This window comes from Equus przewalskii, chromosome 17, assembly GCF_037783145.1.
Source record: "Equus przewalskii isolate Varuska chromosome 17, EquPr2, whole genome shotgun sequence".
Classification (NCBI taxonomy): Eukaryota; Metazoa; Chordata; class Mammalia; order Perissodactyla; family Equidae; genus Equus; species Equus przewalskii.
In genome coordinates this window covers 9,028,280-9,043,957 of record NC_091847.1, presented here as the reverse complement: position 1 = coordinate 9,043,957, position 15,678 = coordinate 9,028,280, and the positions used below count along the sequence as shown (strand labels likewise).

At 52.4% G+C, this 15,678-nt stretch overlaps 1 long non-coding RNA gene across 1 annotated transcript in view; it reads right to left on the bottom strand.

Moving 5' to 3' along the window:
• LOC139076745 (uncharacterized) overlaps positions 1-15,678 on the bottom strand; it is a 145,356-nt gene that overhangs the window by 97,781 nt on the left and 31,897 nt on the right. The gene's annotated exons all lie outside the window — the stretch shown is intronic.

Here is a 15,678-nt window from a genome sequence, read left to right as displayed (position 1 = left end):
CAAAATATCTTGTAGGGCCGGTTTAAAATAGAATGTATTAATGGAAATCTGGAGGTTCGGGAAGGCCAACAGATGAGGAGATGATGCCATTGACAAGATAGTTTGTTGCTCATAGTTCCCAGAGGGGCCACACCACAGCACACAGGGCCCCACGGGGAAGCCCCAGGGTGGTCAGGAGGCAGAGGGAGCGGGGGACACTGTGGGCAGGAGGAGCCTTTCCTGTGGTTTCTGGAGGAAGGAACAGCGAGGCAGGGTGAGCAGGCTCAGGACTGGCTGGTCTAAATAACTTCACAGGCTTTGGGGCACGAGGCTGTCCCAGTTGTCTGGTACCCACCCTGGGGGACAAGGGCCGGGGGTAGCGGCCTCGACTACACATGTCCAATAGAGGAGGTAGTTGGGGTGTGGATGGACACTGGATTGGTTGGTTTGTATTTGAAAAATGGGCCCAAGAAGGAGGGTTCTCCCTGGGGGTGGCGGGTCGGCCTGACGAGGGAGGGAGGAGGCCGAATTGGTCGGATTCGGAACAAGGCGTGTCCGCATGTGCACGCAGGACAGATGTTAAAGCATCAGGTTACAGAAGCTAGAAACATGGTCCAGACAAGGCTCAGCTCAGATGTCACCTGAGGAGCCTTCCCTGCCTGCTCCGTCTACAGTGACAGCGACCCCACCCCAGTCTCCCTGCCGTCACCCACCCACCCCATTCCTCTCACAGCGTTCAGGGCCCGGCCCCTTGCTCCGCACCCCACCGTGACTCTCCCCACCCAGAGGAAGGTCCTCACAGGACCTCCCATGCCCTGCACCATCTGGGCCTCCCCCTCTCTCGTCTCCTCCCACCACTGCCCCCACCCCCCTCCCCTGGTCCCCCGGCCCTGCTTTTCCTTTGTGGCACTTCTGCCATCTAACCTGCTGTGCTCTGCTCAATGTTTGTCCCCCTCTGTGATGGCTCCACGGGAGCAGCAGAGTTTGTTTTCTCATCTCCTTCACTGCCGTCTGTCCGTGCCTCCAGCCTGAGTCAGGGCTGGGCACAGAGCAGGGCTCCATGGACAGCGAATGAACAGATAACGCTTAGCACTCCCGGAAGCGTGCTCCTTTGTAATCTGCAGCGTTCACTCACTAGCGCAAGTCAGTGAGGCCCTACTGCTGCTGGGCCAGCTCCAGACACTGGGCAGCAGTGGGAGAAGCAGGCAGAGGTCTCCAGTCTCATACAGCTGCCAGCCTAGTAGGGGCTGAGAAAAAGTAAGTAAAATATACACAAAGCCAGGCGGGAGTATGTACCATGGTGAAAAAGTGAGGAAGGACTTGAGCAAATTCCTGAAGATCTTTAGGGAGTAAGCAATGCAGAGGGTAGAGTGTTCTAGGCTAGAAGACCAGCAAGTGCAAAGGCTCTGAGGCCACAGTGGGCTACAACTTAGAGAGTCTTAGTTTATTAGTGTGGAGTGTTAGTTTTGTCTCGAATCTGAATTTCGCTTTTGTTTATAAACCTTGCTTTCACCTTTCTAGCTAGTTAACCTGAGTTCAGCAAATTCTATTCTATTCTATGATTTAATGTAGAACCGGGTGAATTTGGGTGAAGTCAGTATGTGTTCATTGGATGGTCTCCCTGGGCCCAGCTGTATTGGGCATCAGGAGGCTGTGAAATCAACACAGTGGTCTCCCTCTTAACGACCCCACTGGATGAATATCCTCGCTGTCCTCCAGCCCCTCCACTGCCCCATCTCATCTGGGTCTCGAGCTCCGACCCTCACCCTCTGTTGCACCTTCACCCCCACTTCCACTTCCCCCTAGACTTGTCTCTCTGAGTGTCCTTGAGCTTCTTGAAGTCAGCTTGACCTAAACAGAGTTCAGCCCTTGCCCCATGTCTGCATCCTCTCCATGAAGTCCCTCTGGGTGAGGGAGCCCCCACCAGCGGACTCCTCCACCCCCAGGCAGGACTCCTCCCCACCCTGCCTTGCCAATGTGCCAACCCCCTGGATGCACTGCCTCGGGAACCCTGTGACCTTCTCCCTCCTGTCTTCAGCCTTGGGCTGCACACTGACCTCCCCCTCTCCACAAACCGCCAAATGGCTGCTACACTTACAAATGGGGACGCAGAGGGGACACAGGCAGGTGTGGTTGGAAATGGTGAGCAGAATCGCAGAGCAGAGCGCAGACCAGGGCTCCCGAGAGGGCAGAGAATGGCTATTGTGGCGTCAGGACGGCCATAAAGGGGGCGAGGTGGGCACCCACGGCAGCCCCTCTCCACGTTCCCCAGGAGCCCTGCGTCTCAGCCTCGGCTTGGGCTGGCTGCCCCTCCTGTCTGTTAGGTGGGTGCCTGTTCATTCGTTCACTCACTCATTCGCTCATCATGGACTTGGTTCCTGCCTGGTGCCAGGCCCTGGCTAGATGATGGCTGGTCCTTGGAGACCCAGCTCAGACCTCGTCTCCTCCCTGAAGCCGTTCTTGATCCCCACCCCCTCCTGCAGCCCCTCTGGCCTCACCTGGGCCCCCAGTGCTGTGATCACACTCTGATGAGCTCTCCAAGCTGTGAGCCCTCGGGGGGCTCTGGGCCAGATGCAGAAATGGGTTCAGACATGGGATGATGGCTAAAACCCTGAATACACGAGAGGATTACCTACGGGCCTGATGGGGGTCAAGTTCACCTCCTCTCTCCCTCCTGGACCAGGACTCCTCATTCCCAGGAACTGAGCGACCTCACCCTGTGCTCATTTTGACCCTTATCCATCGATTTTCTTTCAATGTTAATTCTTTTTAAACTCTGAAGTCAGGTCATGAGGGTGTTCCTCAGTAATGAGAAACTTAATTATCACTTCAAGGGAGGGAATGCATCTGTGGTGCCTGAACCAAGACAGAACAATGTGGAAAGCACAGGATGCTGAGGAGGAGCTGGCTCAGGGGTTGGGCCTCGGGGCAGCAGAAAGAGGGGAGACAGAGACTTAGATGGAGACAGAGCTGCCAGGGTGGGGTTCAAGCCGGGAGGAGTGGGAGTCCAGGGGCCTCCACACATGAGGGTGCCGGCTTCCGGAGTCCCCCTCTGTCACGTACAAGCCGTGTTTCTCATCCTGCAGCACCTCCAGACCTTAGGACGAGCTGGTCCTCCCGCAGGAGCGCCTTTGCTCTGCTCTCCAGACAACAGTGCCCTCACGCTGGGAGACTCTGCCCTCTGGGCATCTGTTCCTCAGCCTGCCTGTCCAGTACCCCCACCCCCACCATGACACACGCAGCCCGCTCTGTGCTTAGGTCACCTGGTTGTCATCGCCTGAGGCTGGCCTGTCTGCTTGTGTGAGAGACCGGCAGACCTGGCTTCTAAGCCTTTCAAGTCTGCGTGACCTTGGACCAGTCCCTTGTCCCTTTGGAGGCTCAGTTGGAGGCTCAGTTTCTCACTATAAGTGGGTCTGGCAGTGGCCTCCTCACTGTGGCGCTGTGCTCTCTGAGCTGCTGGAGATGGCGCATTGGATGGGTGCCTCTTGCTGGTGCCCTTGGTGCTGACCCCAGGGTCATGGCCCCAGCATGCCCAGGGTTTGTGGAACACCCGGCTGTAGTGATGCATGAGGGAGTGGGAGACGGGCAGGAGGTCAGGGTGCAACTTTGGAGTCAAAAGACACAGCATTCCTTGGGGACACTTCCCTGAGCCCCTGGTCCCGGGCCTCGCCCACCCACACGCCTTCTCAGCTGCCTTCGAGGCACTCAGTGAACCCCTGCTCTGAGGCTGCATTCCCCGTGCATCTAACCCAGGCCGGACACTGCTGTGGTCACGTCCCGGGTGAAGAAGTGACGCTCCACGGGGCTAACGGGAGGATGACAAATTCAGATGCCTCCAGGGGTCGGGCCGGCACAGGCTGCGGAAATTTGTGGAAGCATTCCCCTGGTCTTTGTGAGGGATGACAGGCCATAAAGGGCTATCTTACTCTCTTGATGAAGCTCGGACAACATGGAAGAGTCTCCTGGAGACACTGGAACACCTTCTGTTCAGAGACACTGAACGCAATGAGGCAGGCATTAATAGGCAACTGAGGACAGCTGTTCTTTGTTATGGAAGCATTGCCTCTATGCCGCATGGAGGAGGAGCCCTTTAGGAGAATGAGCTGGACTTTTCATTCATTCAGCAAACGTTTATTGAGTACCTACTGTGTGCCAGGCACCATACCAGGCAGTATCGAAACAAAAGTGAATGAAGTTGTACGTGAATATTCATAGCAGCAGTATTCACAGTCTCCAAAAAGAGGAAACAAACCAACTGTCTATCAGCTGAGCAATGGATGAACAAAATATGGTTTGTCCATACAGTAGGGTATTATTTAGTTATAAAAGAGATTTAAGTGCTGACTCATGCTACAATATGGATGAACCTTGAAAACATGCTAAATGAAAGAAGCCAGGCACAGAAGGCAACATGTTGTATGATTCCATTATGTGAAAGGTCCAAAATGGCCAAATGCATAGAGACAGAGAGTGGATTAGTGGTTGCCAAGGGATGCTGAGAGGGGGCAATGGGACGGACTGCTAGTAGGGATGGAGTTTCTTTTTGGGGAGATGGAACTATTCTGGAATTTGGTAGTGGTGGGATTTGCACAAAATAGTGAATACACTAAAAACCACTGAAGTATACACTTTAAAATGGTGAATTTTATGTTACATGAATTTTGAGGGGTGGGATGCGGACATAGTGGGCCTCCTGGTGCGATGCACGGAGAAGAGCTCAGCAGGCGTCTCTGTAGTTAATTGCAAGAACGTAGGACCGGGTCTGCACTTGTGCACACCCCGAGTGGCCTGAGGTTGAGATCATCCTGTGGAGTGAAAGTCCTGTACTCTTAAAACTCTCAAGGCAGGAGAGTCAGGGAACAGCCGAGGAACCGTTCTGGATGGAAGGAGACCAAGGAGACGGGACAATAAACACAACGTGTGATCTCGAACAGGATCCTGGGCCAAACAGAAGAAGCGATTCGTGGGATAGTTGGTAAAATTTGAAGGAGATCTATGGACTGGATGGGAGATTGGTATCAATGTTCATTTCTTGATTGGAGGAATCATTCTAACGTAGGAGACTGACTAGCTACACACTAGGGTATTTAGAGGTTATGGGCAGGAAAAAAAGAGGGAGAGAAGTGGAGTAAAATGTTAACAATTGGAGATTCGGAATGTAGAGTATGAAGAAGTTCTTTGTATTATTCTTGTAACTTTCTGAAGGTCTGAAACTTTAAGAACAAAAAAAATTACTTAATTACCAAAAAATTAAAATAAAAGAGCTGGCAAAAACTCTAAGATCTTGAATTAGACAGGCTTCAGGCATAGTTTGCTCAGGGCTCCAGCTCACTTTTTCTCCCTCACTCTCAGCTCTGCCATTCTCTGTAGATTTTACCCTCAGGCTGGTTTCCTTTTGGTCCCAATGTGGCTGCCAGGAGCAGGGACTATAGGCCCCCAAACTTCCAGGGGGGAATTAGTGAGTTAATTACATTGGTTAGACTAATCTAGATGCTGGATGTGTGTGAATCCTACCCAAACCGTAGTGTTGTTGCATCATGATGAAGGGTAGCTCCCCAATGGAGAATGTTCATGTTCTTGGGAATCAGCCCAGGTACTTAACCAGTGAATGCCCAGCACCCAGCTGTATGTTGAGCAGACACCCAAGAAGGTGAATTTAGTGCAGATACAGAGGACATGAGTAAACACTTGTACTAAAAGAATTGAAGGTATTTTCTAGGAAAATATAAATTATTCAAGAGAATGAGGAAAAAAAGCCACAGAAAGAGAAAATATTTGCAAAAGACTTAACTGATAAAGGTTTGTTATCCAAAATATACCAAGAATTCTTAAAACTCAGCAATAAAAAACAACTCAATTAACAAATGGATAAAAGATCTAAACAGACACCTCACTAAAGAAGATGTACAAACAGCAAATAAGCATGTGAGAAATGCTGTGCATCATATGTCATCAGGGAAGTGCAAATGAAAACATCAGTGAGATACAACTAGACACCGAATAGAATGGCCAAAACCCAGAACCCTGACAACGCCAAATGCTGACGAGGATGTGGAGCACCAGGAGCTCTCATTCGATGCTGATGGGAATGCAAAACAATCCAGCCACTTTGGAAGACAGTGTGGTGGTTTCTTACAAAACTAAACATACTCTTACCGTATGATCCAGCAATCATGCTCCTTGGTTTTACTCAAATGAGTTGAAAACTTATGTCCACACACAAAAACCTGCGCTGGATGTTTCTAGCAGCTTTATTCATAATTGCAAAACTTGGAAGCAACCAAGATGTCCTTCAGGAGGTGAATGGATGAATGAACTGTGGTGCATGCAGGCAATGGAATAAAAAGTGAGCTGTTAAGCCATGAAAAGACATGGAGGAACTTTTAATGCATGTTCTAAGTGAAAGAAGCCAATCTGAAAAGGCCACGTACTGCATGATTTCAGTGATGTGACTTTCTGGAAAAAGCAAAACTTTGGAGGCAGTAAAAAGACAGTGGTTTCCAGGGGATAGGAGGGAGGAAGGGATGAGCAGGTGGAGCATGCAGGATGTTTAGGGCAGTGAAAATACTCTGTGTGATGATATAATGGTGGATATGTGTCATTACACATTCGTCAAAACCCGTAGAATGTACAACACCGAGAGTGACCCTAATGGAAACTATGGACTTGGGTGATAATGATGCGTTGATGCAGGTTCATAACTGTAACAAATATTCTACTTTGGTGCCGGGATGTTGATAGTGGGGTGTGTTGTGTGTGGGGCAGGGGTAGGGGGAGTATGTACAGGGTATCTGTACTTGCCACTCAATGTTTGCCGTGAACCTAAAATTGCTCTAGGAAACAAAGTCTGTTAAAAGGGATATGAAACAAAACAGCGATTGAAAAGATAGTCAAAGATCTATACCTCAAAAGACAGCAAGCCCAGTGTTGTAGGTAAGTTCTACTAAGCTGTCAAGGAAGATACAATTCCTGTATAATATAAACTGTTCCACAACTTAACAAAAGTAAAGATCTTCCTGCCTTTTTTTATGATCCTGACATGCATATATCTTAGATTAAATATTAGCATAGTCAATTCACTACTGAATTAAAAGAAAAAATGTACCATGACCGATAGAATTCTTCTCAGTAATGCAAGGAATGTGCCAGATTGACGTAAAGGAAACTCTAAAACTAGATCGAAGGATGTAAAAACCTGAAGAAATGGAGAGACAGGTAGTGTTGTAGGAGAGGGAGACCTGACTGGGTCAAGAGGCCGTTTCTTCCCGAGTCAGTCTGTAAGTCCACAAGTGTAATTCTAATCACAACGCCCACAGGATTTCAGTGAAGCTTGACAAGATGACTCTTAAAGTTCATCTGAATTAGAAATGCATAAGGATAACAAAGTCAATTTTGAAAAAGAATAATAATCAGGAGGTATATGAACTATTTACCAAACATATTTTGAGGTTAAGTAATAAAATACTGAGGTATTGGTGCATGAACAGACAAATCATTCAGTGAAACAGAATAAGGTATAGAAATAAACCTGATTATTGAAATAATATTCACTCATCCAACTAATGTTTATTGAACGTATCAGCATGGTTCTCTATGTGGGTGAGGTAGGAATAAACAAAACGGATAATGTCCTTGCCTTCTTGGAACTGACCTGCTAGCAGGGGAGGATGAACAGTGAGTGAACCAACAAGTCCTTTGGTATGGCACGTGGTGACACGTGCAGCTCAGGCCAGGACGGCAGGAGTGGAACTGGTGAGAATGGTCCAATTCTGGAATATTTTGAAGGTAGAGCCAGCAGGATTTGTTCATTGATGTTGATGTGTGGTATGTGAGAGAGAGGAATCAAGAATGATGCCAGGGTTGGGGCTCATGTACTGAGATGGGGGAGATTTGCGAGGTGGGGGAGTGCATGAGTTTGCTTCTGGTCCTTTGGTTAGAGATGCTCACCACACCCCCAAGAGCATTTATCCAGTAGCTAGTTGAGTTTGTGGGTGTGGACTTAGGTGAAAGTATTGGGCTAGAGATATTAATTTGGATGTCAGTCAGAGACTAGAGAATGATGGAGAGAGTGCAGACACACAGGAGAAGGACAGAGCCCCGGGCCCTCCACCACAAGCAGTGGGGAAGATGAGGGGACCGAGTGAAGGACACTGGGAGGAGCAGCCAGTGGAGGAGGAGGAAAACCGGGAGAGTGAGGGCTCCTGGGAGCACGGAGGGCAGTGTCTCGAGGCGGAGGGAGCGGTCCACTCCGTCAAGCACTGAGAAGTCCATGACCGCGGGGTTTAGCACAGTGCTTGTGGTCTGCACAGAGAGAAGCTCCAGAGCGACTGGCAGCAACTTCAGGGTAGCGAGGGAGGGGAACCGTGGGAGGTGGATTAGCTTTATACAGCACATTCCATTTCCTTTATCTAATTAAAAATATCTCTGAAGCGAGTATGCTTAAAGTTGTATTTACTTCTATTTATCTGGGTATTGGATTCATGAGTGTTTGTTACATTATTTCCTTTATTTTTCTATATGTTTAAAATGTTGCCTAATTACAAAGAAGAAAAACCGTTTATACATAAATATTTAAAACAAGTATGCATAAAATATTTTTAGAATGATGCCCAAGAAACTGGTAAATACTTGTCACTGGCAGGCTGGCATGCGTTATGACGTTCGTGGGTCCTGGGCAATTTTGCCTCCTTTAAAAAATATTAAAAATTATGTTTTATAATTGCCTTGGTATAAAGACAAATATCATCCAGGCCGGATTCCTTATTATATGTTCATTATTATTATATTTATTTTTTCTTGTGATTGTAAAAGAAATTAAAATTAAAACATTTCCTGGAGCCCCTGAAGGTCGTGTGGCCGTGTGTACGGTGCCTGTGTGCCCAGTGGAGTCGTCGGCCCCGGGCACTGGGCAGGGGCTGGGAGTCAGGGATGGAAGGAGACTTCCTTTTCACTCTGTACCTTTTGTTTTATTTGAATTTTTTAAATTCTGTGTATTTATCCCTTTTTTAAAAGGAGGCAAAGCCTACACACGAATAAGTAAAAGAGAATGAAGCTAAGAGATGGGGCAAGGATGGAAAGAGACAGTTCACAGTCGAGTCAATACAATCGGCCAGTAGCCCTGAAAATATGCCCAACCAGACGTGATCAGGGAACTGCAAATCAGACAATAAAAAGTTTTTAATGGCAAAAATGAAGAATATTGATGCTGCTGCATGCTGACTGGCGTGGGGAACGGGCGCTCTCAGTGTGATGGGCTGTCACTGGTTCGGTCTTTCAGGAGAGCAATTTATCGGTGTTTGTCCACACGTGATGCAAATGCCCTTTGACCAGGGACAGTAATTCCAAAATGTCTAACATATAGAAATACTCTCACGAACGAAAAAAGATGTGTGCACAGGTATATGCATTGCAGCCTTGTTTATTTGAGTGAAAATTAAAAATAACGTAAATGTCCATAAACAGGGGAATTGATAGATTGTGATGTATACATCCTGCAAAAAATTTTAGTTAGTTGTTGAAGTAATAAGTTAGATCAACATGCAGCAACACAGAAAGTCCACCGTATTGTTATGTGAAATAAGCCAGTTGCAGACAGTGAGTTTGGGCCTCTGTGCAGGTGTGTGTCTGTGGAAACAGATGGAAGCCTTCTAGAAGAATCCATGCTCAACTCTGGAAGGGAGACTGATGGAGGTGAGGGCGGGGGGGTAAAGGGGGATTTTTAGTCTGTAGTTTGTATATGTCCATAGTGCTTAATTTTATTACAGAGAATATGTTTATATAATACTTATATAATCTTTTAAACAATTAAAAAATTTAAGGTAGTTAAATTAAAATTTAAAATTGAATTAGTTACAATTTAAGGTAGTTGCTGCGCAAGGCTGGATACGATCCTTCCCAACCAGGCCGAAGGGTTGAGAGGCGAGGAGAGGCCAGATTTGTGGGGCCTGGGGGGAGCTTCAGTTTGGGATTTTGGAGCTTCAGGGTTTCCAAGCTAGAAAGGTCCTGGGCCCTTTGCCTGTGCAGAAATCCAGCTAAAATCCACGGACTGCTGGCCTCTTGTGGCCAGGTCTGCGCCAGCCAGTTTCACAGACGTGAGATGGTGCAGGTGTCAGCCCCACCCCACGAGGGAGGGGTTCTCATTCCCACTCACAAGATGAAGTCTCGAGGCTCAGGCAGATTGCCTGGCCGAAAGTGGCAGAGTCAACTGGAAGCCTGGGGCCAACCCTCCCAGAATGGTGGCCTCGCCAAGTCCCAGGCTGGTGGGGCTGAAGCCTGGCTGCACCAGGACACCCCAATGAGGGCGGGGTAGCAGGGCACAGGGCTGATTTGGGGCAGTTGTGCCCTCTGTTCCAGAATAGGTCTGGATTTCCAGGGACCGTGTTTGTCCTTGAGGGCCAATGATGGTTTGAGCAGTGTCAGTGCCAGTTGCGTGTGTGAGGAGAGTGGGTGAGGGCAGAGGACCCTGTAATGCAAATCAGAATGGGCAAAGGACTAAAGGAGAAAGGTCAAAGAGAGCCCCAGGCTAGGCTGGTCCTCTGAGTCCCAACACACACAGTTCTGGGAAAGCAGCCGGGTTCCATCCAGGTCCCCAAGGGCACAGCCTGTGTGTGGGGTCCCTCCCTCTCAGGATTCTGCCCCAAAGAGGCAGCTGAGACATCCCTAAACATCACCAACTCTGGGGAAGCCCCAGCCCAGCTGGCACCGAATCTGGGACTCCTCTTCCTCGTGCTGTGACCTCAGCTCCCACATCCGCCTCAGTCAGCCTCTCTGTGGTCCCTGCATGAGCTGGCGCCCTCGCTGGGGCTGCTGCTCAGGAGCAGAGACTGTGGAGCCAGGATGCTCAGGCCTGAACCCACTCCACTTCCCGGCTGGTCCTCAGTTTCCTCATCTGTAACATGGAGTTAATGGTAGGTCTCTGGAAGGCTGGGGTGGGACTGAGTGGTTTTACACTTGCAGAGAGAAAGTTTAGAATTCGGCCTGCCACGCCTCGGTGCCTGGTCACCGCGCTCCCTGGTTATCCCCACAGAACAGCTTGGGCAGGGACTGCAGCCTGAAGCCCCAGGCCCCCCCGAGTCATCTGCACATGGGCCCGTCCACCTCTCCAGGTGTGGCTGAGGTTGGGAAAGCAGGATCACCATCCTCAAAGAGCCTGCAGACTGGAGATCAGGAAATGCACTCAGCTCCTGGCACAGAGGCCCACGGGCCCTGGGCAGCCCACCTTCCAGCAGCATCCTCGTCCCTGAATCGGCAGCAGGCCTGGAGGAGCCCAGGCAAAGTGGGTGTGAAGAGAAGCCCTTTGAGGCTGGGAGTGTGATGTTGGTGCATCCTCCTCAGGGTCAGCTAGGACTGGGAAGCGGGACCTCAGGACCCCGCCTCTGGGGCTGCTAATCTTGCCCATGAGGAAATGGGGCCAGTGTCACCCAGTGCTGGGGCTCCTGAGTCTGCTGGGCAGGGCAGGAGCGGAGGGGCCTGGCCTCCAGGAAGGGGGAATTGAGGACCCATGGGTCCTCCTGGAGCCGAGCCGGCTGGTTCTCAAGCCTCTGAGACTCTGACCTCGAGCTGCCTTCAGGATCCAGTGGAGGCCCCGGGGCAGAGGTTCGGTTACATTATTAGATGTTCCTGCCTGTGTCCAGGAGGCTCTCTCTGCTCCCACCTGCTCTTCCCTCCCTCACTGGAGAAGGACAGACTCGCCCGGAGAAGCTGGTCCTCATGGTGCTGCCAGCCAGGGGACCTGAAGAACAAAGGTCCAGCCTCTTAGGGCCCAGGCCCTGTGCTGGCTGCACCTGTGTGCTCAGGCCATCCTCACACCTTCACGGGGGGTCTCCACGACACGCATCCACAAGGGAGGAAATGGGGGCTCGGAAGGTGCAGTGGGTTGAATAGAGGCCCCACAAGCATATGCCCAAGTCCTAACCCCAAGTCCCTTGACTGCGACCTTATTTGGATCTAGGTATAACTAAGGTGAGGGTGTCAAAAGAGTTCATCCTGAATCTGGGGTGGGCCCTGTACTTAAGAGAAAGCAGAGGGAGATTCAAGACCCTGACATGGGGTAGGGACAGAGAAGAAGGCCATGTGACGACAGGGCCAGGTTGGAGTCTCCCAGCCCCAAGCCAGGGGACAGAGGGCTGCCAGCAGCCTCCAGAACCAGGAGGGGGACAGATCCTCCTCCAGAGCCCCCGGGAGACCCAGCCCTGCCAGCACCTTGACCTTGGACTCTGGCCTCCAGGACTGTGAGAGGACAGACCTTTGTAGCTTCAGGCCACCTCGTGAGTAGTTGTTTGAACAGCAGCCCTGGAAGCTAACGCGGGGGTCAGCTGCGTGGTTTGCCCAGGGTCACTCAGCTCGAGGGGGCATGAGTGACCGAGGTCTGTCCGGGGCTGCTTGTCACTCTGATAGGTGACACACTGGCACTGGAAGGCTCGCCTTCATTTGGGGGAGTTCCAGAAGGATGTTTCGAGCACACATCACGGGTGTGTGTATTTATAGGAAGAGGGGACCTGGGAGGCCTGGCCTTTTCTGCCCATGGCCGTGACTGGCCAAGAAGGGAGGGGCACTGCCGGGCTGGGCTGGGCTGGCCTGGCGGCCACCTCCCTTTAATGCTCTGCCTTCTCTTGCGTCCGAGAGGGCTGGCCTGCTCCACAGACCATAACCTCCCCTCCTCTGCCTTTCCCACAGCCTGTAGCCTCTCAGAGAAGGCCCCTGGCTGGGGTAGGCTGTAGGCCGTCTCTGGGCCAGCGGAGGGGGCATTGGCAGGGTCCCCATGGGGCCGCAGTCTCTCCCGGAGAGCCAGTTTTCACCTGTCTCACCAAGAGCCACTCCAGGCTGGACGGGGGTGAGTGAGGTCAGAGGCTGGATGCAGACACCTGTTGAGGGGCCCCGAGGGTAGGTGGGCCCTGAAAGTCATCCTCCCCTCAGGGCCCGGCCCAGAGAGTGGAGGCCAGAGGCCTTTTAGCCTCCAGGGAGTCCTTCCCTCACTCTCCCCCGCCCACCGTGGCCCCTGAATGTCTCCTATGCGCTTCTTGAGGGCGGAACCGGGGAGAGCTACTCAACTTTACATTCCTGGTGCCTCGTCAGTGTTGGTCCCCTGCAAAGGTGAGAGCCAGGACAGAGGCCAGCTTGGGTACGGAGGGAAGCCACGAAAGGGGCGCCTCACCCAGCCTGGAGGTGCAGGTGGAGAGGGGATGTGCCCGGCTGGCCTCCACTAGAAAGTGAGAGGACTGACACCTGCCCATCTTGCCACACGGAGACGGAGGGACACCCCTCTACTGCCACACTGCCCCCCACCCAGGCCTTGGCCCCTCTGTGTGACAGAACTCAGGGCCATGTCCCTCTGCACCACTGGCCTTTGCACAGCCTGGAGTGAGACCCGCCCCACCCCAGCCACTCTGCACGGCCAGGCCAAAGGCGACACCTTGATTCTGAGCCCAGGTCAAAGCCCCTTGTGACCTCCACCTCGTCACGTCCTCGAAGCACATGCCTGTGTCTCCCCATCATCATCCCCCCTGGGTGGGGGACTTGGGGAGGACGAGGGCTGGGCTTCTCTCTCCCTCTCCCTCGTGACAAGTGCAGTGCCCGTGGGTGCTCAGCAAACCCTTGTCCAGTGAACCCAGGGCACCGGGCGGAGCTGGGCCAGCCTCAGACCACCTCGATCTCGTGTCCTGTGACGTGGAAATGCAGTCACTTCTCAGCCTCTGCGCTGGGGGAGGCCGTGGTGGCGTGGACGATCCACAGTCATCCGCAGGCTCATCTTCAAATGTGCAGGACACTGGGTTTTTGGCAACAGATTTGTCTTCATGACGCTGCTAATTAACCTGAGCTGCAATTCCAGGCTGTGGGAGCCTCGATGCCGGAGAGGAGGGTGAATGCAGCCAAGGGGGAGCTTCTGCAGTGGAGTCTGTGCAGAGGAGACTGCACGTGCGTTTGAGATGGGCTTGAGCGCAAAGGCAGATTCTAATTGTCCAAACAGAGAGAGACAGGTTCAGTCCAGCAGGGTCAAAGGTCACCTGTGACGCCACGAGTGAACCCTATGTCAATTTGAATCAATCCCCAAACCTTTGCTGGACGACTGTGAGGCACGCAGGACTTTGGGGGTCATGAGAGAAGGCCCCACCCCCCTGAGCTGATATTAATGAGAATGACCCAGAATGTGAGATTTTTCCTGTTCCAATTCTGACAACTTATCAAATTCCCCACATGGGGCCAGGGTCTGGGTTAGAGAGAAGTGGGTCCTGGGATGGTCTCGTCCACACTGCTGTTAGATTGTTTATTGGGGTCACACCTCTGGGGCTCCCACTGAGAAGCAGGAGTCCCCCACCTCGCCCTCCCCCATTTTCCCCGAGACGTTTGGTTTCTGGTTTCACTTCTTCTCTCGTGTCCCCCCTGGGCTGGGTTCTCTCCACTTGCCCCTCAGGCCCCATCTCTCCCGGCTTCCAAGTGGGCTTGGCTGGTCGGGTCCCCACAGGCATGTGGACAGGAGGACAAGTGGACAGAGAGACGAGTGCTGACTCTCCTGGACCCTCCCTGCCAGGCCTGGATCCAGAGGGAGGCTGCGCTCCTACATGGCCACAGCTCCTGCCAGGTGGCCCCTCAGGCTCCTGCTGGGCTTGTCCTGGTCCTCCGCCCTCGCAGGCCCCTTAGCCCTGCCCATGCCTCTGCCTGCCATCCTGCCGGAGCCTCTCTGCCACTAGTCCTCGGGAGGGTCCTCTGTGCTGGCCGGCCCCTGGCTGACCCGCCTCCACACTCTGGATAACGTCCTGCTGGAATTGGGATGGGCTGAGTTTCCTCCCTTGTCCCCAGCCTGGCCCCACCTCCCATGGCCTAACCTGGGGCTTAAAACTTCCACAAGATGTGGAATTGTGTGTGCACTGCAATCCCAGGGATGTGTGTGTGCGCGCGAGTGTGTGTCCACCCACACAGGAGTGAAAGGTCAGGAAGGAAGACACTGTTGATTCAGCAATGTTTGTCTCTGGAAGACGGACTGGTCATTTAGGTTCCTTCTTTTACTTGTCCGTATTTTTCAAGGTTTCTAAAATGAACCTATATTGCTTGTATAAACAGAAAAACAGCAAATGTTAACGTGTTTAAAACTACAGTTTTGCTAAACCAAGCAGCTGGGGCAGGAGGTGCTGAGAGAGCAACAAGGGTCGGTGAGGCCGGGGTCCTGCGGCTGCTTGACTGAGCCTGGCCAGGTGGGGTGGGGATGGGGACAAGGGCAGGTGTGCCTGCTCCTGTGGAGAGGAGGGACGTCCAGACAGGTACTGTGGAGCCTCGAGGTCTCTCTGGTTCCTGTCCCACTGGTGGGCCCCAGTCCCGGAGGCCAGGCCCCGGTGAGCCCTGCTGCCCTGTATGCCGCTCGGCTCGGCCCTGCTGGCTGCTTTGGCTCTGCCTCAAGGGCTAAGTGCCAGGGGAGGTGAGCCAGGTGTCACAGAGCCACAGCCGGTGTCTGGGGGAGGGTGACAGAGAGGCACGTTGTCCTGCTTCTCTGGGCTGGCATCTGGTTTCACCACCTGACCCCACTATGGAGGGCTCCGGGGCAGGAGAGGGTGGCAGGCTGTGCCAACCAGGCCTGGTCAGCATGGCACCCGCCCTTACCCTGGCTGGGAGGGCGGACACGGGGACTGCCCCGTTCTTGAGCACCTACCGTGTGCTGGGTACATCCCGTGACCCGGAGAAGCAGGATTGCTGTGCCCACTTTACAGA